Source organism: Anser brachyrhynchus, assembly GCF_964034855.1.
Source record: "Anser brachyrhynchus genome assembly, chromosome: 1".
Taxonomy (NCBI): Eukaryota; Metazoa; Chordata; class Aves; order Anseriformes; family Anatidae; genus Anser; species Anser brachyrhynchus.
In genome coordinates this window covers 125,735,428-125,761,223 of record NC_137694.1, presented here as the reverse complement: position 1 = coordinate 125,761,223, position 25,796 = coordinate 125,735,428, and the positions used below count along the sequence as shown (strand labels likewise).

The window sequence follows — 25,796 nt, the reverse complement described above, 5'->3', positions numbered from 1 at the left end:
GTTTGCCTTATACAAATCCAAGAATAGATAATGTATCATCTCTTCTGAAACAACACGACTTCGGGAGCGGGAGGGACGGGGGGCAGAGGCGAAGCCGTGCCCCGCTGCCTGGGCACTCGCCCCGTCCCTGGGAAAGCGCAGCGCGCCACGGCGCTGCGGGGGTGCGGCGGGCGGCGCCGGGCGGAGAGATCCCCGCTGCCGGGGAGTTTCTGGTGGATCCCCGCGAAAGGCCCTCCCCCACCTCTCCTCCCCCCCTCAATAAAAAAAATAAAAAAATAAATTAAATTTAAAAAAAAAAAAAAAGCCTCCCAAAGTCATGCTTGCAAAGCCGGCGGCGGCGAGTACCGAAGCATCCATGGGGTGGCAGTAACAGTATCTTCTTTATGACTCGCAGCAGAGCGGAGAATGCATTCAATCAAATGAGCCGGTCTTGTAGAAACACTGGAATCATTTATGCATTGCAGTTTCTCTCGCCTCTATCCTTCTCTTCCTTTGCTACTTAGGATATTTTGGGTGGATTGTCGCTTTCAATCAAGACCTCCTGTTCTTTGCTGATCACTTGTCATTTCCACTGGGGATTCGCATCATTCGGGGCAAGCGGACAACCGATTTTTTTTTCTCCTTTCTTCCTTTCCCTTTGGAGATTTTCCTTTTTTTTTTTTTTTTTTTTTTTTTTTCCCAACATCACCCCCGCCCCCCTTTCAGCGCGGCGGCGAGGGTGCTAGGACCCGGGAAGCATCCTCCCCCCGGCATCCCCCCCGGCACGGCACCAGGAAACCCCTCCAGACCGCCGCTCTCCGGATACTTGTGCCCGGCAGCCCGGATCCGGCCCTCGGCGGCGGCGGTGGCGGCGCTGGACGTGGAGCAGCCCGCGGGGGGCCCCCAGGCCGGCCGCCCCCCCGCCCCTTCTCCCCCCCGCCGCCGCACCTGGATGGTACCTCCCGCCGGCGGTGCGGGCACTTTCTGAACTAGGAAGGAAGGGGCGACTCGGGGGGGCTGGGAGGGGGGGGCGCCGCCGAAGTCCGTATGGAATTACCTGCGGCCGCGGCGGATGGACGGGCGTCGCGTCCCCGGCACTCGCGGCCAGCGCAGCAGCAGCCCCGGCAGTGAACGCGGGGCTCCTCCGGCCGAGTGCGCAGTGTGGCGGCGGCGGCGGCGGCGGCGGTGGTGGTGGTGGTGGTAGTGAGCGGCGCTCGCCTCGCTGGACGGATCGCACCGGAGGGATATTTCGGAAGACTCCCGCGGGTAAGGTCATTTTATCCGGGCGGGAGCTCCGGCGTGGCTAAACTTGGTGGCGGGTGATTGAGGTGGGCACTTGGGTGCTTGCTGCATTGCATTGCGAGGGGATCCGGCTGCTGCTAGCACTTGAGTGAAATAACTGCAGTAGGTATTCCGGCGGGTGCTTCTTGCGATAAATCAGAAAAAAAAAAAAAAAAAAAAAAAAAAACAAACCACGTTCTCTTCACCCTCTGGATTTGGGAGAGTACTGTGACAGCGTGCCGGGCAATGAGGCTTTAATTTCTCCTCTTTCTCTTTTTCTTTGACACCAGCCCCCCCCCCCCCCCCCCCCCCCCCAATAATTTTGGTTGAGAAGGGCATGCGATAGTAAAGAAGCTTTCCGTGATGGAATCTGTTAAATATTAGACCGGATCCCATCCGCCGGCTAAAACAAATGTTTCCAACTCTGTGCAGCATTCTGCTGCATTTCAGAGCTGCAATGGAGGTAGACAAATCCCGTTTTTCAAGTTGTTAAACTTTAAGGTGGCAGTCCTTATTAATCTTGACACGGTGTCCTGGTACTAAAGGGGTTAAATGCCTCTGGTGATTTGGGATTGCAACTGTTCCTGCAAATCCTGCGAGGAAATTATAAACTGAGAGACGGTAAGGAAAAAAAAATCCCTTTCTGACAGAAGAAAAATATCATAAATGTTGCTAGCCTAGAAATCTCTCATCCACCTGCTCCTATAAATATTTTTTTACACCCAATAACTTACCTGCTGGAACCTCAGACCACGTGCATGGGAGTTGAAGATTTGCAAACAGAGATCCTATCTTCGGTATTTCATACATATATTCATTTGGCTGAGGGCTGTGTGTGAATTAATTCCTCTGTTAGTTGTGGTGTGAAGCGAGAAAGGAAAAGGAGAGAAAAGACCGTCTTGTTAAGAACACAGGGGAAGCACTTCAGCCTTTAGAAATTTAAAGGTATCCAAGCAATGCAACTTGCTAATCTTTCTCTGCAAAATCAATTCTGATAGAGGGAATGGGGGAAGGTTGAGGGAATCGATAGTGATGACGTTGTACAGTGCAAGGCACCGCAATGCTAAAGTTCTGTAGTGTATGCGAAAATATATACGCTTCTGTGCTGCTGGTGGCTTCATGCATAATGGATGGCAGAAGATATGCAGATCTTTCTGTAGGAAGATGGATGTATTTGCGAAAAAAAAAAAAAAGGAAAAAAAAGACGGCGATTATATAACTTGATTACATCAGTGGCATCAGTCGCCGATCGTGTAACGAGGTGCTCACACGGCGCATCGATCACCTGGCTCAACTTTGTCACGCTGGCGGCGGGGACACGGGCAGAGGAGGGGAGATCCCCGCTCGGCGCCGGCAGGGGCTCGCCTCTTGCCAGCCGCCTCCAGCACCGGCGTGATGCTGCCGGGCTTGCCCGGAACGGGGAGCTCGGGGGGAGCCGCCCGCTCCCTACGAGGGGGCTCCCGAAAAGCCCCCGCAAGGGCAGAGCCGGCAAGGTCACCGGCACCCCGGGCCTGCGGTGCGAGGCGGAAGCAGAATGGGGCAGGAAGGCGACCGAAATTTAGGCAGATCCCCCTCCCTCCCTCGTCTGCATCCGAGGGGAGCGCCGCTGACCCCTCGTCCCGTCCGCGAGGCCGAGACGGCGACGGGTTTTTTCTCCCCATCCCACTCAACAAAAACAACAACAAAAAACAAGTCTTGCCAGATACAGCGGCCTAATCGACCTGTTACGTTCGCAAAAGGACCTAAAGGGAGGACCTGGCGTTAACGCTGGAGGAACGGTAGCCTGTTAAGACGTTGCGAGCATCTCAGAAGCAAGTAGATGAAGGCGAAGGTGTGCCAGGAGTTCCGTAGGTTCAACTCGGGTGGACCTTCTTCCTGAATTGTCTGCAAAGAGAGCAGGATCCGGGTAGCCTTTATTCTAATACCCACTTTAGAGTCATAAATCACTATTTTCATCTGTTCTGGGGAAAAAACAAAAAAAACAAAAAAACATAAGACTCCTTGAAGACAGATAAGCTTGCAAAAGCACTGCTGAGGCCTCATGGATGCATTTTCTGAAAAGTGTAAGCCTGCTGAAATCTTAACAGCTGAAATGAGTGATCTTATCATCTCTGGCCTGTGTCCTACCCCCACTTCACTCTGGATTCATTCTAACGGAATTTCACTAAACACCTTTACACTTTCAAAGAGGCCAGGGCAGAGTGGCTTTTACATCTCTTGATAAACATGATCTCTTCATACCTACTCTTTATCACATTTAATGCACTATCTCAGTATTTTTAACATGGCACCGTCCTGAAAATTTTTTTTTCCTCTTCTTCCCTGAAAACATCAGTATTTTAAAGTTGCTTTAGCATTAGTTCATGAATATTTTCATATTTCTTGAGGATAAGTCTGGGCAAACACTAATAAATCCAGCTAATGTAGTTTAGAGTTTGACATTCATGGAGTATAGTGAGTAAATTGGAAAAAAACGGCTATGAAGTTAACTCTGTTTCCATCCTTCAGGGGTCAGAATAACACTATGGCAACTCCTATGCATTGCTACAGCTCTTGTAATTTTCAGAAATGTCCATGGCACACTCTGCTCTGTCACACATGATTACAGGCACATTCTTTCCCTTTAATTCCTGACACACACTTCTTGTGACACACATGCTGCATACCTGTGCTACCTATATTAAGGAGAGCAATAATGTCCAGAGAAAGTGTTATAAAACCTATTCTGCAAAAGAGTAGGCATTAACAGTGTGGGAATATATCATTGGATACATTTAAACTGGCATGCTGGCTGCAAGGATTTGCAAATTTAGGGTAGTACAGAATGATAAGCAACCAAGCTTTATTTATAGTTTAATTTCATTGCTGTAGTTAGCAACAACCACTCAGTAAAAATAGGTTTCAGCTCCAATGCAATATCTATTCCTTTTGCAGCCAATATTGCTTCTTTAAGAGGAAACTTTCCTTGCTGAAATAAAACTGTAAATCACTCAGACAGATGAAGAGAAATATTTACATAAAACTTTCCCGGACTTCAAAACCTCAGACCACTGAAGCAATGAGTGTTTGGTCACCTACTTCTTGGTAGCTCTGGGAAGTCAGCTTTCAGCAGCACATGGAGAATAATCTCAGTGCCTCCCTCTGAAAGAGCAGGCTTCTGACTGCTGCTGTCACCGAAGACAGTAGACTTGTTTTACTGCTGACAGGAAAAATTGAAGCACACAGCAGTTCTTAAGGAAGCATTTTTTTCCTATTCAGTGATATTCTTGTAATGTATTCGGAATACTTTCTGTGGCCATTATATCAAATCCATGTTTTGGAAAACAAAACAAAAAATGGGCAACTGACTGAGGTTCTCATTCTGTATTTTTTGCACTTACAGAGACGTGTTAGGATATACTTTTATGTTTCATAACAGCTATGATCTTTAGCAGCTGGGAATCTTCTTGTTTTTATAGTGCATGCTGCACGATAATATATGGCAATTGAAACATCCCAGCTCTGATTAATATGATTAAAAACTAGCAACTTATCTAGTGGTGCTCAAATTGTAAAGTTTAATTATAGCGTCACCATTTGTACAGCTATAGATAAGGTTGTATCAGCATTTCTATTATAAACCTCTATCTTATTGCCATCCGTTGTGTCAAGGCTCCATGAAATAAGAAGAATATACAGTAGAGACCGTAATGGCTGTTTTGGATTATGGCTATGGCCTGTCAGGTCAGTAATCCACATGTTTCTTACACGCACATATACATAGTCCTTACATGCACATATACAGCAGCACCAAAGCAGCCATTATGTTCTATCAGTTCAAGTGTATGCTTGTTTTATTTTAAATTGTAATTAAATATGATATGATGGACCACAGTGACTCAGGAAGGATCATTTAACCTATTATTTTTCATATACTGTTATTTTGTTTTCATATTCTTAAAAGAAAAACAGCTCAAATGCAGCAATGAATTTTCCTTGTGATAGCTTAAAATTAATTCACATTTGGAAGAAAGCTCTTTTGAGGGGAAGGAGGGGAAAAGAATGAAGATGAAAGGTTGTGTTTTATTAATTATAATATTCATACTTTGCATGTTCCCCTAAGGGATTTGCATATGGAACTCTGTCCTGTTGCAAAAGGGGAACATTCTGTGTTATTTGTAAGAGCTGTATAAGACCAAGAAGATCTGGCTATCTGTTTTAACGGTGGGTACTCTTGTTTTTCTAGGTCTCACAGTACCTGTGTATTATAGGTAGTTCTGGGCCATTTAATGGTGTTATATAGCATGCTATTTATGCCTCAATAACTAGGTCTGAACAAATGAATAAAGGACATCAGTTTTACTGTCTCCTGTGCTTAGAAATTTCATGTTTATAAGAACAGTACACAGGCATGTAATAGTCCTTCCACGGTCATAGCATCAACTTAAGTAATTCCCCATGTAGATTATGATTAGGGATGTAAAGGGAGAAAAGGAGAAAATGAAAAATTCAGATTTTTGCCAATGTGATAGATTTTATTTTTAGTTTTGTGTGTAATTTAGGAAGTGCTCAGCTTAGCTTCTAAAAAGAAACATAGAAACCTAATTCATGCAACAAGAAGACCTATACAGTCTATACAGATAGCAGGCAAACAAGGGGTAGTAATACTTGATAACTGGATGGCTAGAGGCATCAGGAAGTTTTTCTGTTCCCTGGTCCGTTGTGCTCTAGGACCTTCACTTAGCCTCAATGAATGGTACATTATAAAAGAGGAAGAAGATGAAGACTAGCAAAACGGGTTAAAACAAGGGTTGAGAAAGTGTTTAAGTATATAGTCATTGGTGATGTAGTTACCATTTTTCAAGAGATGGGGTATATTTATATATTCCTTTTCTGTGTTCTTCACTAGTAAGACTGAGACATTCCAAGTTATTCCAGCTCCTAACTACTGCTCTATTTTTTTCTCAACATGCTTACTGTCTTCAGAGCAAGGCCCATCATCTTTACATCTACAAGCCTGTTTTTAGTTGCACAGCAAGACCCTGATCTCTCACTTGAGGTATACTGAGGTTCTTCTCCATAAAATAATAAGTGGGTAGGAACATGAGAGAAAGAATGTTTCCCATTGGGTATTTTAGAAAAGGCAGGCATTTTACATGAAACCCATTTTCCTCTGACAAAGCATAAATCATTGGAATTTCCCTCAAAAAAAAAAAAAAACACAATGCTTTTGTAAGGATTCCTCTTACAATGATAGTGCAACTGCTGTGTAAAACCTCAAAATCTCTCTTTCACCTATTAAGTTCCTCTTGATAATGTGTGCTTGAACAGTCAGTAGCAATTTCAGCAAACTCAGTCCCAGCCAAAAGTTTAGACTGTTTCAAGGAAAATGAAGTCATAGTAACATGCATCGTTATAACACACATGGAAAAGCTTCTCCAGGTGATGCTAGGAGTGAGTTTAAATGCTAGCGACCTGTCTGGATTCCCAGACCAATTGCCTCAGACCCCGAATTACTGTGCCTGAATGGTGTAAGGGGCCCACATCTACATTTGTCCATGCCTACATGTATTTGGTAGTGCTCTTCTGCTGGATTTGACTCTGAGCTCAGTGGATCATATGCCTCAAGGATAATTTCTACACCAAGAAGATCTCTCAGTATGACGAAAACCTTGGGATGGAGCCACTATGTCAGAAGAAGGATGTGTTTGGCCCGGATGCTTTTGTGTGGCACTGATCCCTGGCAACAGTTTTAGCCCTATGTCTGTCAGATTACAGTTCGGTGCACAGAATTTCAGGATGGGAGCAGAGCACAGCTGTCACTGTATAGCACCTTGGATTCCTGTATCCTCAACTTCTCTTCAATGCTTTATGGCTGTTTCCTCCCAAGTTTAAACTCTCCCCCCCCAACCCCCTCCCCCCCCCCCCCCCGAAGATTCACCTTTGCTCGTCTTAGAATGACGTAACTGGAAATACATGACATTTCCTTTTCTGCAAGTTGTGTGTATAAAGGAGATGTCTGTGTATCAATCTGCCAATAAGATCTGCATATTTACTACACATAGAGTTTATTTTACTCAACATCTCATCTCCTCTAACAAAACAGAGAAGGTTTGGCTGTCAACTTTCTATTAGATGTTATTTGTGGGGTTCCATAGCTGAAGTCAGTGTGCTAACAGCAATGTTAAATCAGGTTCACTGAGTGGCAGTCTCTCCCTTTCTCTGCATATATATCATATTTAGCATTTGTGCATGTATTTATGCACATTGCATATGCCTGGCTCTACATATATATGCTTTTACTTACGTACATATGCAGCAATCAAGAGAAAATATTCCAGTTATTTCTAATGCTAAATGTAGAAAACATAACATGATTCAAACATAATATGAGATGGTAGATGTTTTCAAAGTGTTTTTTTTTTTTTAATATTAATATATTTGTTAATGATCTGTAAATAAATACAGCTTATTTGAAGATAACACAGATTTGTTTTGGAATACGCAAACTGAAATATACTTTAAAAGGACTATCAAAGATCACCAGTCAGGGTTATATGGTATCATCTGTAATTTTAGAAAAATATGTGGTAACACTTTGGAAGGTAAAATCTGAATGTTTCCCATATGTTTCCAAGAGAGCAGCAGCTACTATCGCAAATCTCTTGCCTATTATTACGGAAAAGCTCAGTCAAAGTATTTGCTCAGTGCACAGCAGAAGAAAGCTGAAATGTATATCGTAAAATGAATGCAAAACATTGTTTAGCATTTCTTGTGTAACACTTGCTTCACCACTGATGACTCTCATATTGAGTATGAATAATGTGTCTGCTTTTGGTCACTCCTGATCCAGCAAGCTATTAAGGAAAGAAGAAAGAGAATGACAGGAAAAAGGAAAGACCTCTACATGAAAAGATTCCTATCTGAAGAAAGAGATGAAAGATTCTTACTCTTTAGAAAAAAAAAAAAAAAAGAGCAAGAAATTATATGGGAGAACAGGAAATGCAGTAGGGAATACTGAAGGCTATTGAAAAATATTTTGGATTCTCTTACATATTGTTTCCCTGATGACCAATAAAATTAAATTGTGACAAACCTAAAATGAGTAAAGGAAAGCTCTCCTTTACTCCTTACTTTAGCTCATTCAAATCCTTTGGTTCTTATTGGTAAGGATACAGCAAAGAAAAAGGTCTAGTAGGATAGAATAGGTTGAGTAAGTCCAGGAATAAGAAAAAAATAAAAATAAATTTTACATTGTAATAGACAGATAAAAAGGTTATCAGCCTAACAGACAGTTGAATAAGAAGACTATCAGCTTGTGTACCAAAGGACCACCTGCTGACTTCCAGTTACAGTGCAATCAATGGATGCATACATCTGAGATTTCTAAAGGATGATTCTTCCAAAGGATTTGTTATTGGCGTCCGCTAACTAGATGAACTGTGTGATCCTGTAACCAGTATTCTTCACTACCTTTTACAAATCTGTTTACAAATCAGTTTACAAATCTGGCAATTAGAGTACTGCTTAATGAAGGTTTTATTAATGCTTACTGGACAATCTAGTTCGTCCCTTTTGAGTCCTCAATACTAAGGTCTTAATCCAAAACCCACTGAAGGAAATGGAAAGATATCTACTGCATTCAGTAGGTTTGGATCAATCTCCAAGAGTCTTTCAAAGCTTTATCATTCAATTTCCTAATTTTTGTTATTTTATGTGAGAAAACTCATGCTATTTCTTATCTTCAATGGGTTAACATTGATTAGAAAAAGAACATCATGTAAACTTTAACAGAAATCCAAAAACGTCATTGACACTTATCATCAGTGTCATCAATTTCCATCATTAAAAAATATACAACCTTCATATTTTGTTTCTTTGTAGAAAAGAATGTCTGTATTCTTGAAAGATTGTTAGGTTATCTCTGATCACTGATGCTTTCAATTACTTTGATGGGAAAAAATCATAAAACCCTTTAAAAATAATCATTAAATATATACGCAGTATTAATCACTAAATATACATGTGATGTTAGTATATAGCCTAGGCTAGTTTGTCCTAAAAATAATGCAGATTAATCTCAATATCAGTATGTTTTAATCTTTGGTTAGATTAATATATCCTCTTTCCTATTGCCTCTTTAGTGCTTTATAAACTATATTCTATTAAAGAGCAATCACATGGCTCAATGGACAGACACCATATATCTATTGCTGGCTGTTCATTTACAAGGGACCTTCCTTAATTAGTGTTTTGTCTGGCTTGTGTCTGTTTGTAATAGTACTTAATGCTTAAGACTTCCATAATAGTTAATGTCATGTATGGCCTTTATTTCTTGGGCATCCTAAAATTAGTTTTGCAGGTTTGGTGCGAAAATAGTAGAAATAATTAGGTTAGGTAGCAAAGGTGAGTTTTTACAAAAGCTCACAAAACTTGAGTCCCCCTCTACAGTTCTTGAAGGGATATTTACCTCCAGAGGTGACTTAGAGCAGAATGCTAACTTTAGGGTCTGTGGTGTGACTATAAACTTTTTCCCTTACTGAGTGTTCTCTATTGGAAGAAAGAAACAAGTCCTTAGCAATGAATTGTAAATACTTCAACATAAGACAAATATAAATACAATTATAGGTGAATGACATTTAATTTCAGTTACTGCTTTACAATATGAATTTTCCAGGACTGTTGCTCTTTAACAAAATTCACTTGAAGTCTTTGGACCTCTAAAGCCTGAAATCAGTCCCATTTCATTTGCAAATATTTCTTCTCTCTAAGAAACTACTAAATCTGCCCATGCGTCGGTTTCCTGTCTCTAAATTCTGGAAGATAAAAATACCTGCCTTTTTGTCTTTTTAACTGTTTAATCTCTTTATAATACAAGATTTCTATTTTAATATATATGGAGTACTGTTAGAGGAAAAGTTAATGTCATTTTCTTTCCTACACCCCAGGAGAAATTCAGTTTTCTGCCAGTCCTTGAAAATCATGGAAAGTATTTACTCTCCTCCAAAAAAAAAAACCATATTGGTTAAACGGTTAAACCCATTTTTGGAGGGTTATATTGAATAAAAAGATGGCAATTTACATGTAAAAATGTAATGAAAACTTTTTTTTTTTTTCTGTAGAAAATTGATCATGGAAGATAAGATAATTTCTGAGTACTTAATGTGAGTTCTTAGCAGAAAAGGACTCTCAGCTATGGTCTTTAGATGCTAAATAATACAAATATAAAAATAGTGCTCTGAGTCATACTACTAGAGATGTCTGGTCATCTGCCTGTTTCCTAAATAGTAATTGGTCTTTTTAATTTAAGGTTACATCATTATTCATCTTCTTTTTCCACCTTGCCTGAACTGCTTTTATATAAAATATGGATATATTGATAAGTCAAAAGTATTTTGTGTTTTTCCTTTTTCCCGTGTTTCAGCAGCATCCTACCTAGTTAACAGGACAATAATATTAATAATCGTATGTCTTTCTGCTGATTTCTCCTATTCAGGAAATTTTCATCCAGTGCCCACGGAGTTGCTGAAAAGACTGCTTTTGGTGGCAGTATACAGTGAATTGGACTAGGCAATCTTAAAACCATAGCAGCAAGTTTATTGCATTTCATGCAGTGTGTTTGACTATCGGTGAAGGATTGTCACCTGTTGTACACTCATGGTACAGTGTTTGTGAAGATCAGCTTTTCAGAAGGGAAAGCTGGAGCACAGCAGTTCCCGTTTCTCTGGGAGATAATCCCAGAGGCTGGCAGATCTCCGCTTTCACGCAACAAATCTCTACCATTTGGTTTAAGCCCTGTTACCAGAAAGGACAAGCTGTACTCAGTGCCACCCTTTGGGCTTTTTCCAGTCAACAGCTTTCGCCCCTGGCTGGACTACAGATCTTGGCGGTGATGCTGCTGCACGTCCTCCATCACATGTGGGCCCCACTGTTTCTTGTCCCATGCCTTACAACAAGTGGTGACTCGCGCTTTGTAGCATCAGCTAATACGGGGCATGTTCATCTCCTCCAAAGACATTCAAGCTGCTGACAGGGAATAATATCAAGAGGTGCAAGGGTAAACCGATTTCTCACAGAAACCCCTGTCAGAGCTCTGTGTTACATCAAGAATAAGCTTAGGGTAACTCCAGTGAAGCCATTTCATTCGGCTTGCCAGATTGAGTGCAATATGAGCCTACAGCATAGATATTATTGCATTAATTTTAATGAATAAAGATCACAGACACATTACTTATTTAATTAACATAGCAAAACCCATTGTCAGCAAGCAAAGAAGTTGTATTGTACAGCCACTGTAATGTAATCAAAAGAGTATACTTTATGGCTGTGAGAATATAATTTTCTTGTTAAAAGCCTTTGATGTTTCTTTAAATATATAAAAACACAGGAAATGTGTAAATAAGGCTTGCCAGCCATCTTAATTGTCTCCTATCAAAATGAATCTTTTAGCTTTAATCTGTATTTATTTTGATGTCTTTTGGCTAATACTGATGCATGCACTATCCATGCATATATATAAATAGAAATATACATGCACATACACATCTTTTATTAATGAAATCATGGGTTTTAGTATTGATAAATACAGCCATAATGTCATTTTTCATGACCCTTAATATTACTTTTATTTGTTTATTTATATTGTTAGGGGGTATTTGACCACATGTACTCATGGCATTCAAGAGCCCTGAATTGGAAATTATAATACTCGACCAAGACGTACTGCACAAAGTCTTGCCTGCATGTCTAGTTCAGACCTACATATGTTTTTCTATCTGAGTTCTTTTGTGCATTACTAAATGAGCTGGTTCAAAGTTTCTAGAAGTCAAGGAGTCAAGAGGCCAGCAGTCACCTGAATGACAGTATCTTGACATGTGCAGGATAGGCTGTTGGCTTTATATTAGTCCTGAATTCATAACTCAAAGGGAGTCTCTGTTTCATAAAATAGGGGAATTTGTGACCAGTATATCTCAGAGATTGGCAGGAACTACTTGCAATGTAGATGAGTTTGTTACAGTAGTAGTCAAGATTTTAATGCGTATTTTGTTGTGCTTAGTCCCACACTGACACAGACTACAAAAAACATTGCTTGAAATATCTATAATATATGGTCAGACTGTGGTCAATCTAATAACAAAACCTTAATACAAAAACTTAAATGTATATAAAATGCAGTACAAAATGTATCAGGCTGTATCAGTGCTACCTGAAACATAGAAATAAATAAATTTATTGTTTGTTTGGCAGGAACTGTAGTTCCACAGTCCTTGCTTTTATTATTACTTTTGTTTCTGTGGTGTTAACCCAGCAATGTGCTCTCAAATTAACTTCGAAGCCTATGCTTAATTGTGATGAATGAGGATGATTGAATTTGCAATTAGGAGTAGTTTCTTATAGCATTTTATTTTATTTTATTTTATTTATTTTATTTTATTTTATTTATTTTATTTTATTTTATTTATTTTATTTTTTACTGAAAACTAAAGGACATCACAGAAAGAGAAGAAATAATAGATAAGCCTATGTTCCAATAACACACTTTTCCTCCATGGGCTTTTGATTTTGGTTTAAGGATTTTCTATTAAACCAAAACCAACCAAACCAAACAAACCCAAACCAACCCTGAAGACAAGGGAAAGGGACGCAGCAGAAAAGAAAGAAATATAAGAAAGAAAAATAAGTAGATTTGAAATTAAGTCTGGACGCACATATCTTTATGACTTGTTTTAAAGTGCAAATGGTCTTTCTCTATTTTAGAGGGAAAATCTACCCTCTTACTATATAAAGCTTATATTTAAAATAGCTTCAGTGTGACATGTCCTAATTTTTGCTTAGTTCTTACCAAAGAATAAAATTAAACTATGCTGTCCATCAAAACGCACTTTCATTTAGATGTTTAGAAATACTTAAAATAGAAAAGGGGGTATCATTACAGTGTTCAGTACGAAACTAGTGTAACTTCTATGGGGTTTCATCAACTTTAGTTTGCTGAACTCAGATAGAAGTTCTGTAACATACTGGTTGGTGTTGGAGGTTGTGTTTTCTTGGTGTCTGGAAATATAGCCCACTTTTTGTGTTACATGATGTGTATAGTGTACAGCTTTTAAAGTAACCATTGTCTACAGTGTGTGGATAAAACAAGAACAATTTCATTAGCTTCATGAACAAATGAGGACTTCACCTTCTGTGGCTGTACACACCTCACTTTCAGTAAAAAAAAAAAAAAAAAAAAAAGGCAGAGTAAATATCCTTAAACAGTCCCATATTTGAAGTGTTGTGATATAGAAATACATCAGTTATGTTTAGCTATGTGGAATTTATTTAATTATATCATCTGAGACATTATAGCCATCACCAGTCACTAGCAATGATTGTGACTCCCTTTTGAGCACATCACTTACGTTATAAAGTGATACAGTTGTTATGTCATACATAACATGTTCCTGTGATCTCATAAGACAGACAGAAAATTAGCTGTATACCTGCCAGATGAAGTAAGGGGAGCTCTGCAGTTAGATCAACGTGGGTGACTTTGATGAAGCTCAACCTCCTTTTCGAGGCCAACTGAGCACTGGCAGCACCTGGCTGGCAGGGAGGACACCAGGTGCCCCCATGCATAGCCACATGGCTTGCAGATGACGAGCCTGGGTGCTTGGAAAGCCACAATTTCCCAGTGGTCAGGAAGCACTGCTTCCTTGTAGTCTTCAGCCATATAGGTACCACGTATGCTCTGTAACAGCTGGCAGGGCTGCTCTAGGGTGAACATTAATGAAAGGCTTTTAATAATTAAGGAACTGAGAAGTCCTAGGTGTCTGTCAGAAGCCTCTGGCATGACTTTAGGTCAATCATGTAATCTTTTCAGTTATATAATATACATCATCTCTAGGGAGAAACCCCTGCCTCCTAGGACAATGTTAAGACTTGGTGTAACATCATTTCACAGGTGAAGGAGTGGGGTTGGCTGGGGGGCATTGTTCCTCCATGGCAGCTCTTGAGGGCCATCTGGCCACATGCCAGGAAGGGGGACCACATTTTGGAGTGCCATGACAGCCAAGTGGTTCAGATCCCACCACCTCTCAAGTAGGTGGGCCAGGACCAACTTGCCTTGGGTCTCTTCTCAGCCACCTGTGGTGGTCCCAAAACTTAGTTGTTATTGTTGTTGTTTTCTGTAGGATTTGGGGGTTATGTTAGTTCAGGTTATGTGAAGTGATGGCTAAGTTCTAGCTTGCAAAAGTGGTATTTTTTTCACGCACAAAACTGATGGCAGATGTTGCATATCCTAGACTACCTCTAGGAACACATAGTTTAGGAATACATGGCTTGCTGGGATGCTGTCAAAGGATAGTTTAGCACAGACAGAAGCAAGCACTGCTAACCTTGGCATTAGCAGTGGCCCTTGGCATGAATTGTCTTCCCTTGCCCACTAACTCCAATCAGAAACCAGCACTGAACTAACGTTAGGCAGTGCAGGTGATGTGGGAACCAGGGGAGGGAGCTGACTTGAGCATTGCCTTGCTTGGCTGTGCAGATATGTCACCTGGCATCAGTTCCCATGAGTTGAACAGGGTGACAACAATTCGTACTTTACAGGCCTCCTGTGGGAATAAATACGTTAAAGAACATGAGATGTTAAGATAGGGTAAGATGGTGTTTTGCGGTGTTAGGACAGCACAAAAGAAAGAATCCTATCAAAGAAGACGGATGGGTTTCCTTCAGGAAAACAATGTGTGCTGTGCTCCTTCTCCTCAGGAATGTGAGCTAATAATCATAGGCTCTGCAATTGTTTCTGGGGATTTTGTTATACAGATGGTACTTTCTAATTATTACATTGTAAAATGCACATGTGAAATGGAGGAGTGAAATGGAAAGAGGTAATCTGACTAAATATGAAAAGCATGTTTATAAACAGATATTTAAGTCTTTGGAATACATTAGCTCACTCTTAGCCTTATAGTTTGGATCTGTGTCTGTCTATATCTGTGTTCAGAAAATGCTCACACCTCTGCTGTTGCCCTTTGAAATGCCCCAGAACCACTATGCCCATCAATAGCATGCTGTTGAGACAGGTCAGAGCAGATCTTGCAGGGCTCCCCTTCCCGCTGCCTCCCTCACCCCCATTGTGATGGAGAGGTGCGGTCCTGCTCTAGGAATGCTCGTGGTCAGGGCTGGGGAGGCAAATGTGCTTCCAGCACAGCTACCGTCCAGGGCATCACTCTATGTTGCAACTGAACTTCAGGAGTAGGCTACAAGCCTCCTTGGTCTTTTACACTCTTTCCTACTAGTTGTCCTGCCAAAAAAAAAAAAAAAAAAAAAAAAAAAAAAGCCTGGGGAAGCAAAGGTTTGGTGAAACAATTCCACTGAAAACAGAATTTGCTATGGTCATATTTCCCATTTACAGGAAAACCGAAATGCAGTTAGCACTCCAGCAGATAATGTTTGTTCAGCAGATTTCAATTAAGGGCTTTATTGCTTTTAAAGGCCAAGCTGGACTTTTTCCATGAGAGATGTTTTTACATCCTCTCTGTCCGTAAGTTCATGCAATGACTTCATGCAAACAAAATGTGCATCTGCCTATATCCTTAGAAAGCTTTTATGATGAAATTGGGGGGGGGGGGGCGGGGGGGGGGGGGGGAAGCCTTTACCTTGCCCTGATTGAATTAGCAATTGTGTGTGTTGTGGGGGAGGCAGACATTGCGGTTAGTGTTTGGATGAGAATTGGGATTTAAATGTTGTTGGAGGAGTTATTATTTCTTTCTATTACAAGATTGTACATAATCACCCAGTTTACATTTCCCTCCACATTGCACGCATTCAGGACCCGTTGCATACAGCTTATGGGAGACAAAAATTGGATAGAGACAGCTGGGGAGCACAAGTAATAACAAAACCACATTGGCAACACTATTGACAGAAGCCGTCAGCTACCACTTCCTTCTCAATTTTTTGTAAGCATCACAACAGAGAGGGGATTTGAAGAAACAGAGGTTGGAGTTCACCACCTTTTTAGTCTGCTTGAATGACTGAGGAAGGCTTTAAAAAGCCACCTCAGGCTTAATCTCGTAGCAGCCAATTCTCACAAACAGTGAGGTCCCTCTGCATGAAGAGCACACAGCTTCTGTGATGCCAGACCACCTGCAGATGCCACCTAAGAGAAAGCAATCAACAGCTCGGTTTTCACTGGGCTATCCAAACAATCAATTTGCTCAAATCTTATCAGTTCTGTAAGGTGATTTTACCTATGGACGAAGAAATTTCTGCACAAATTCCTGTGAGCCTTTCACAACTCTGTGGAAAAAATTTTTACCCATCAGTGAAATTCCAGCATTTTAACTTCAGAAAACAGAAAAATAAACTGTCTTTGAAGGAAGGTAAGCAGCGTTTCTTATTACACAGTATTCTGAGTATTTAAATAAAATATTTGGACTCTTAGTTTGAATTTAGGCTTTTGACCTTTTTTTAATAAGCATGTTTTAATCCATTTGAATTTGAACGATATTTAATTTTTAATGCAGATTTTGTGTCATTTTGCCTTCTTAATAATCAGAAGGTCATGTGGTATCAAGTGGAACACCTTATGACAATTTAAATTGAGTGTATCACCATTATTACCTTTATCAGTCTGAAAGAATTAATTGAATTGTGAGTATCGCTCATAGATCATGATGTCTGCTTCTGAAAAATGCATTGACTTTTAAATTGTCCTCCAACAGCCAGCCTCAGACTAGACAGGAGATACTAACAGAAATTTGTAGAAAGATGTCTTCTGAATTATGGGTATTTGCATAGTAAAGGTGAGTCAGAAAAAGGCTATTCAAAGCCTGTTTTATAAAGTTCTTTTTGTTGTTGTTAAATCCTAAAAAAAAAAAAAAAAAAAAAAAAGAAATTACTTGACTTACTATGAATTAACATAATTCACATATGAGATATACTTATTTTCTTTTTCTTTCTGCCTAGTTACTTCCATGTGAAACAGGACACTGATGAAACATATACTAACTACCACATGAATTTATAGATATGCTTTCCTGGTGCTACATTAATTTTTTCCCAAAATACAGTAAAATTGTTCAGCACATGAATGATTCCTGGAACAAGTTTTTATTTTTTTTATTATGTTTTTATTTCTTATTTTTTATTTTTAAAAAAGAAGATCCATTTTAGAGAGATTCCTAAATTTTAATTGTGACTTGTTTCCTAAATTCTCTACATTGCCTTGCAGGATGTATTATAAATCCGAATAAAGGTGCTCATCCTTAGGGATAGGGCCTTATTGTTATGTAATACCCACTCCTTCTCATAACAGTTTTCATTTAGGTTTGTCCATCTATTCAGGTTTCTGCTTTCAAGACCAAAACGATTTCTGGACAGCTTGGATTTAGTGTCCTATAACTGAAATTACTTTTCTTCTGACTCATGCTTATTCCCGGAGAGCATGCAAGAAAACAGTCATAACTTCTCTGATATTTATCACAGTAAACAAGCTACAATTTTCTAGTCTACTTAGACTTCCTATTCCCTGTGTATAATTAACAGTCTTCTTTGCACTCGTTCATCCAGATTCACCTTTTGTAACATGTTGGCCGAAGCCTTCCACGTTATGCCGGAGAAGGTCTCCTAGTGCCGTATGCAGTAGCTCCCCCACATACCTGTCTTAAAATCCAGATGCTGAATTTGCAGTTATTCAGTGATTTGTCATTCTGAAGACTGTACTCATCCCATATGCTTTCCTAACATCCGACATATAGCAGTGTTCAGCTTTACAGGGTGTCTGTGGCTGGCCTGGCCAATCTATAATGCTTTATCACTCTAAATTAAGTACGCCTTTAATGCTGAGAACCTGCCTTGTGTTTGAACAGTAGCCAGAAGGGTTGCTCTCTCTGCTCTTGTAAGGGTCCTTAACAGTGGTCTTTCTTTTAGCACCAATTGTTCATAGTTTAAGCCTGCTTAAAAAAACATCCTGATACGAGAAGGATTGAGGTTCTGGTGCTGTTTCCTAGATATATTATGCAGGATGTCACAGTAGTTACTAATATAGAGGTACGTAAGATTGAGCATGTCAGTTTTGCTCACTGACTGTGAGCACATTCCAGTATCACCAGAAATAGTAATATGCATGAGGCAGAGGCCTCATAGATCATGTCTTATCTTACCATAACAAGACACTATATTTCTCATTTGTTCCTATGGTTATCCAATACTATTTTAAAATCCCCTCCTCTCAGCTGTAAAACCGTGCCAGCAAATCTGGCATTCCAACACAAGTTGCAAATGCAGCTTAAAAAAATTAGATTTTTTTTTTTCTTTCAGACTTTTAGACACTTCACATGACATGTGCTTAGGACAGGCAATTCTCTAATACCTTGTTATTAAAAAGTCAAGAAATGAAGCAATAATGCTACTGGCATAGGAAGAGTATAAATTTCCAAAAGAAGAAGTTCAAAGAAAGTCATGAGATGTTAGGGATTAATATCAGCCTGATTTCAAGTATAAACAAACAAACAAACAAAAACAGGTTTTGGTTAATTTTAGCTAGTAGTAATGTAAATTAGCTCTTATAGGTTATTTGTGGTGAAAAATGTGTACGGTAGCCTAATTTTTAACTCCTAGTTTCATGAAGAGTTCCTCAGCCCTATGGGCTTATCATGCACCGCATTCTCATTCAAAACCTCTCCATCTTAACAAATAACCATTATTGAGGATGTAAAATTAGAGGATAGCCATTGCGAAGTAGATCATCAGTGACAGTGTCAAGAGTCTGTCACAGGAGTGCAATTACTTTAGGATCCACCCAACCCACTTTGATTGTTTTATTTCAAATGTGCATAACCTGTGTTTAAAAATTTCCAGTTACGTTAGGTTTTTAGTGTTTCAGTATGGCATTTAAGTGCAGGAATAAGACTAGGAGGGGCAAATATAGTTTTGCATTATAGGAAGAAGATGTCAGAAACCATCTGGAGAAGGGTCTGTGCTTGTACTTCTAAGTGAAACACACAGCCGTGTGCCATTCCCTCAGGCCAAGTACCTACACTAAAATATATTAGGCTATGTAACTTATGGCCTAAAGGGGTAATCCTGTGAGGCTCCTGTTGTCTAAGACATCATTATTACTTTTGTTGCTTCCCCCCACCCTCAGTTCAAGATGTTGGACATCACACAAGGGCATTGTTATGGCCTGTCAGACTGGAGTCGTTACAGCAGAAATGAAAGGATTGTGCTGTGTAACAGGGATGACACATAGGGACGTTCATTTATGAACCTTGTGGGATGCTGTCTGGGGAGTCTGTAGGGCAAAGGACATGCAATTGCACCCCCTCTGCCACCCACCTGGTGCTGCCTCCTGCACCATGCTTGGATATTAGCACTGGGAGCCTCAGCTTGCCCAAAGTGAATTCCCTGCTGGGAGTGTGCGAGCAGGGAGGCAGTGGGGATGGCTGGAGATCCTGTGCTTGAGCTTTCCTCCTGCCTTTATTTTGTTTAGCACTGGTGCAGCCAGGGAGTCTAGCTGGTTGTGTCTGAATGCAAAAATGCATAGTTATTTTAAAATACACAGTTAGTTTAAAAAAGACTACAGAGCACCAACCCCATACCACTTATAAGTCACAAGCTCCAAGCTAATAACTCCCAACATCCTATAATTAATTAGAATAAAAAAAGCCTCAGAAATTACAATGTACCACAGAAAGAGAGCAGGAGAAATCAAGGTTGTCCTAACATATATATGGTGCAGCAGTGAGAATACTGATGTAATATTCTTTATTAAAGTAAATTGGGAAGTTTTAAAGAAAAAATTACTAAAGATATAATATAGGAACAAGTCCCAAGTTGCATAAAAATAGTATCATTTTTCTTCGTTATTGTATAAGATAGGAAAGGGCAGATAGGAAAAAGCAATCCAGAAACAGCATGTTCTTACCTGCATCAGGCAGAGGAGAGCCAAATGAGGCACATCTGAAGATGGAAGCACCTTCACAGACCCTTCAGACCTTTCTGTCTCAATACTGGGCGTGCAGAAAAAAATGGTTTTCTTACTAATTTCATGCATATTTAATCAAGTAGCCAAAGCTATATTCATTCTGGTGCAAGCAATAGTAATTGCCTGAGGCATCAGTGGGGGGAGGAAGGCTTGCTTTAAGGCTGCTACTGCAGGAGTGCAGAGAAGTTAGCCAGGGGTGAAATAGTGTTTCCAGAAATGGAGGGCCCGTAATTTTTCAGGCTTATGTCTTCTCTCCCTCTCCTTAGGTAAAAATATTTTGTCACTCGCTAGTAATACAGCCATGTATGCAGTCCTAGATATCATCTGAAGAAAAAATAAAGAAAAACTGGAGAGAGAATTTTGTTAAATTTTATTTTCATTTTATTTTACTTTCTGTGCTGACATTAATATTGTTCATTCAGTCAAGTTAATAAAAGTTCTCATATTCGTGACACTTCCACATCATTTTGACTATTTTGAGGTAAATAACATACACATTTTCATATTACCAGAGGATACAAGATACACAGAGAAAACAGGATATGAATGTTTCCCCAAGTAGTAATTTTACACTATTTATTTTCCAGTTTGCAAAGATAAGAGGATTTATATTGCTTAATGAAATAAAGTTTAAACCACTTTTGTACACAAGACAAGATGAATTGTATCATGGATGAAATATCATGTTTCTGTAAGTGAGATTCTAAAGAAAATTAATGCACTTCTCACTCAGAAGTCATTTCTTCAAAATCTTAAAAAACAAAGAACAGAGTAATCTGAAGAACAATAATAACAAAGCAAAACACAACAGCAACAAAACTGACAACCTGTGTGTGTGCTAGGTGAGGATGAATGTAGCTATGGAATGAATAGTAGTTAAGCTGATGTCACAAAAGAGTTCTCAGTTACATCAGTTGCATTGGGCTCTACCTACATTCGCATTTTGGTCTGAAGCAGTAACAGTCTTGAAGCAAATCCCTGGCAGTTCCCACTTCTATGGTTTGGTTTCCAGAGCAGATTTTGGAGCATGCAAAGCAGGTTCCTTTGCAGGATGGCGTGCCAGCACGCCCCTCACCTCTGCACCAGGAGAAGTCTGATCCCCATCAGGCAGGCATGGATCAGAGTCTATGGCTGAACCTCTGCACAGACTCAAGCTGGTTTCACAGACCAGGTTGTATCTATTCGGAAATGCAACAATGACACAGAATGTAGAAACTGGGGCTTTAAGTGGGGAAAAACCCACTGGTAGAAAACCATAGTGAGCGAAAAGAAGGCGATTTATGGGGATTGTGGCAAATTCATGAAGGATATTGTAGGCTGGTAAAATAAAGTGAAGTGAGTTGAATGAAAAACCACCATTACCTTCATGGAAGAAATGAACTTCCTATTAAAAAAAAAAAAAAAGTAATAATTAATAAATGCTTTTACCACTTACATAACCCTGCAAAACCATCTGTCAACAAATTAAATAAAAATCTAAGAGTGCTGCCATGTGGGCTAGTCTTTTTAAAGCTCTGGTGTTCTGCCTGAAGTTTGTTTCTAAAGCTCCCATTGCTCCTGTTAAAACAGGAACATAAACTCTGTGCATGTATGTTCCAGCCTCCCCCTCCTGCCCTCTTAGCCCAAAGAACATTTCCACTTCTGCTGGTTTGTATATCTGACAAGCATTTTTTTTTTTTCCAAGTAGAAGCTGGTTATTGAATTTGACCCAGTTTGCAAATACTTTTAAAACAGCTGAAATCTCACTTCAGCACAAGAAGGGAAAAAAAAAAAGAGAGAAAAAAAAAATTGGAACAGTAGATTTACAGATTTCATAGCACTATTTTGTAACGTTTCTTAAGAAATTCATTATTTAATATGTCCCTTTAATCTATAACAGGATTAAAAATAATTATTTTCCTATTTTATGCTTTTCACTGAGGCTGGTTCAGTACATATCCCATTGTTTGTGTAGTCTTGCATTATTTAGTAAAATCCTCAGATATTGAACAGCTGTCTGCTGGTTTTGACCTGCAACAGTAGAATAACAGTATTACAAAGACAACAGATTTTGGCAGTTGTAAACTGAGTACAGCTGAACTATGATATTTGCAATTAATATGTTACAAAATCGCATCTGCTTGTTTTCATTTCTTAATGTTTTTCAAGTAGCACCACTTAATAGAATCTGCAAAAAAAATATGAAAATTTTGGAGATGCATATGCAGTTATAAGGTTGCATTTCTTTGCATTATACATTTCATATCTGTATTTAAGCCTGGATTCCTATAATGGTGTATGGATTATGTCTGTGTGAGTTTAAGAATTAGTCAGTAGTCAAAGCTGTCCTATCAGCAAATTCTGCCTTAATAGTAAAAGTACAAGGCATGCATTAAATTTTAACTTTCTCCAGTAAATATATATTATATATATGATTTTGTCAAATGGCATTTGTCACTGTTGTTTCAATTGCAATAATTATGTTATTGAATGTCATAAGCAGAGTCCAGATGCAGTTAGATTAATCTAGTGGTGTTTTATGCGTATGAATTTAATGACATAAATTCAGTTCACTAATGAAATCTAAAATGCCGTTTTTCTTAATAAGGTTGGTTGATGGTCATTCCCTCAGTGAAGGGAAGCTGGGGGAAGAGAGGTTAGAGTAGAAACTGGAAGACGGTGACTTGGGGAGACTTCGCCAGCTGCAGAGACAAACAAGGCTTACTTTATTATTGCCTTAATAAAAGCTATTGAGCCCTGAGTACACAGTAGCTTCTTGGCACCTCGCACTCTGCGTGCATGGAACATCCGATTCTCCCGTTAAGTGGTCTGCTCAGTTATACTTGATTTCTCCAGCCCATTTTTCATTACTTTCCAATGAGACTACAGTCGGACAGAACAAATTTCTAAGCAACCACCATAAAACTCTTCCTAAAAGAAAAATAAAATAAAAAAAAATCCAGATTCTGTGGCCCAATCCTGCCAGTACTGAGCAGCCTTAATTCCCATGCAGCTCAGCAGGAAAGGGGTGTACTCGTCTCATCGCAGGAACAGACAAGAGTTTATGTGAACAGGCTGGGGTTTACCACTGCAGACCCTAGTGCCTCTTGCTGTAAATCGGATTTGTGCTTAGCTCCAGAAGCTAAAAAATCTGCAAGATCAATTTTTCTATTTCTTTTTGTTTACCTTCTAAGGAAGATTTTGCATTAGCTACACTGTATTCACCTTGGTCAAAACTATATACCTTTACCAGAATCATAAGGTCTTCAGACTTTTTGTACTGTGTTGGTATATTGTTTAGCACTTATCAGGGTCTTGGGACCTCCAGTATGATACATTTCCAACCAGGAAACTTAACCACAACAGCCATTCTAATGAGATTAAAAATGATGATTTGTGGTAATATATGTATATAAGTTGTTTTTTAAATAATATTTTAGAAAAAAATATAGAAAACATTGAATTTTGTGTAGCTTTTGTAGTATAAAAGTGAAAACATTAGTGTACTACACAAAATATTCAAAATTGTTCTCATGAATTATTTCTTCACTCTGCTTCACAAATGAAAAATATACAAGCTGTGTTTATATAACAGTCATTCAGGGAAAGCTATGCAGTACTTGATCAATATTCTTGAAGAAGGGTGATGAATATTCATTACACTTGAAAATGACCAATCTAGAAAGAGGTGAGGAAGAGTTCGCAGTCCTGAAACAAAAGATAATACTGTAATGCTCTGAACTTAGCCTGCAGGTCTTGGCTAAGAATTTTTGGTTAACAGTTTTTGGTTTTTAACTGAGATTGATTGTAACTATTGAGCAGAATAGGGACTTTTGCTGTTGTTCTTAAATGTGAAAGAGTGATTCTACAAGTTGCCAAGTGCTCTCTAGCTTTCACACCACAAAGCACATGCTTTGGTCTTTGAATGTCTTCCCTCAAGCCATCCAGTGGTCTTTGTGTTGGGAATTAAGCAGATGAAGAATTTTATTGGATAGAGATATGAATAAAGTTCTCTAAAAATCATAGCACTAACATTTCTTTGTAAAGTTAGTATACTAGAATAAGCTTGTTTCATTTACTTCACTGCCTTAGGATGCTTGATGGAATAACTAGATTCTTTAACTTCAGTTAGTCAAGGATGGACTTCTTGACTAATTGGTGGTTCCCAGTTACTAACACAAAGCAGAGCAAGTGACTTAAAGTATCTGACTCTGTAGACCACTTTTTCGTCAGTGTTCAGGTTGGAAATACCTTGTAAAAGATGCTTTCTCAAGTAGTTCTCATTCTATATTGAAGATGTATGTTAGGCTGAAGATACTTGGGTCTACCTGCTATTTATCCATAGTCTTTTGCTGAAAATGTTTCAATGTATGTTATTTTACAAGTTCAATTGTTTATTTGAATGGAAAATGGCCAGTGAAATTAACTTCAAGATGTACTATTTGAGAATATAGTAAATGACTGCTTTTGTGTCTGATGTATTCACAGGCAAAGAAATTATGTGTATGTCTTAATACTTTTTAAATTTGTGTTCAGTTAGGATTTTTTTTAAGACTTTTTTTTTAACCTTAGTTTTTGTTTAATTTCATTAGATACTGAGATGATTCAGATGATGAAGAAACAACATCTAATGTGAAAGAACAATACACAGTGTTGTAGTTAGTCAATTCTACACAAAATGGTAATGGCACAATCTGTGTTCACTCAAACTGTGGCTGAAATTTTTAGATGGGAAAGAGAGCCTGATTTTGCTTCTTATACTCATTTATGGTATGTGAGTGCATCAGACTTTTGAACAGTAGTGAAGGGAAATACTGGTTATGAACTAAGAAACCTGAACAGTTTGGCTTTATTTGAAAATTTCTCAGTTGTGAATAATCCATATTAACTTTACACATAGGGCAAAAGACTTTACTTTGCCTCTGCTGGACCCTTTAAGAAAATCTACTTTGTTCTATGTCCTTTAAGACATGAACAGGATGCCTTTATTTAAATACCACTGGAATCTTTCTTTTTATTTATTTTATATGGTAGAAAGTGTATTTTCAGTTGCAGATATTGTTATATAAGCAGCATTAAAATCTGTAAGGACACTTGCAATTCATTCTTCGTGCTGGTTTAACATCTCTACACTGCAACAGTTTGCAATACATCCACATCTTCCAGATGTACCTCTATTTGCTATTGCATTTTCTATGTAGATATATTTCTTTACAGAGAGATAGTGAGGCATCAAAACAAAGCAATTGAGGTCAAAATTGAAGGTGAAGAATCCAGGGACAGTAGAACAGTTGGATGAAGACCATGATGTAGAGAAAATGGTAGCCACAAGCAATGCAGCTGTCTGAGCTGGAGGAACACCAGGCTCACTGTTCCTCCTACCCCAGCAGAATCATCCATAGGAATTCCTTGGAGTTCTTCCTTAGCATGGGAGGTGATTTTGGAAACAGATAAGATGTATGCTAATTAAAACAAATGACAGTATCTGTTACATGTAGTCTATTTATAGCTTAGGAAAATATGTACATCTTTTTTAAAAACACTTGAAAAACAGTGAAGACCATTGCTCCTAACATATGTATATCAGCTTAACTTTCCTGAGTTG

The 25,796-nt window shown here is 39.1% G+C and overlaps 1 protein-coding gene across 1 annotated transcript in view; it reads left to right on the top strand.

The window, feature by feature from the left end:
- Positions 1-1,089: 1,089 nt before the first annotated feature.
- The window catches only part of IL1RAPL1 (interleukin 1 receptor accessory protein like 1), a 774,514-nt gene continuing 749,807 nt past the window's right edge, over positions 1,090-25,796 (top strand). The window contains exon 1 of the mRNA XM_080576262.1: positions 1,090-1,245. The gene's annotated coding sequence lies outside the window, so the exon portion shown is untranslated. The remainder of the gene's footprint in view (positions 1,246-25,796) is intronic.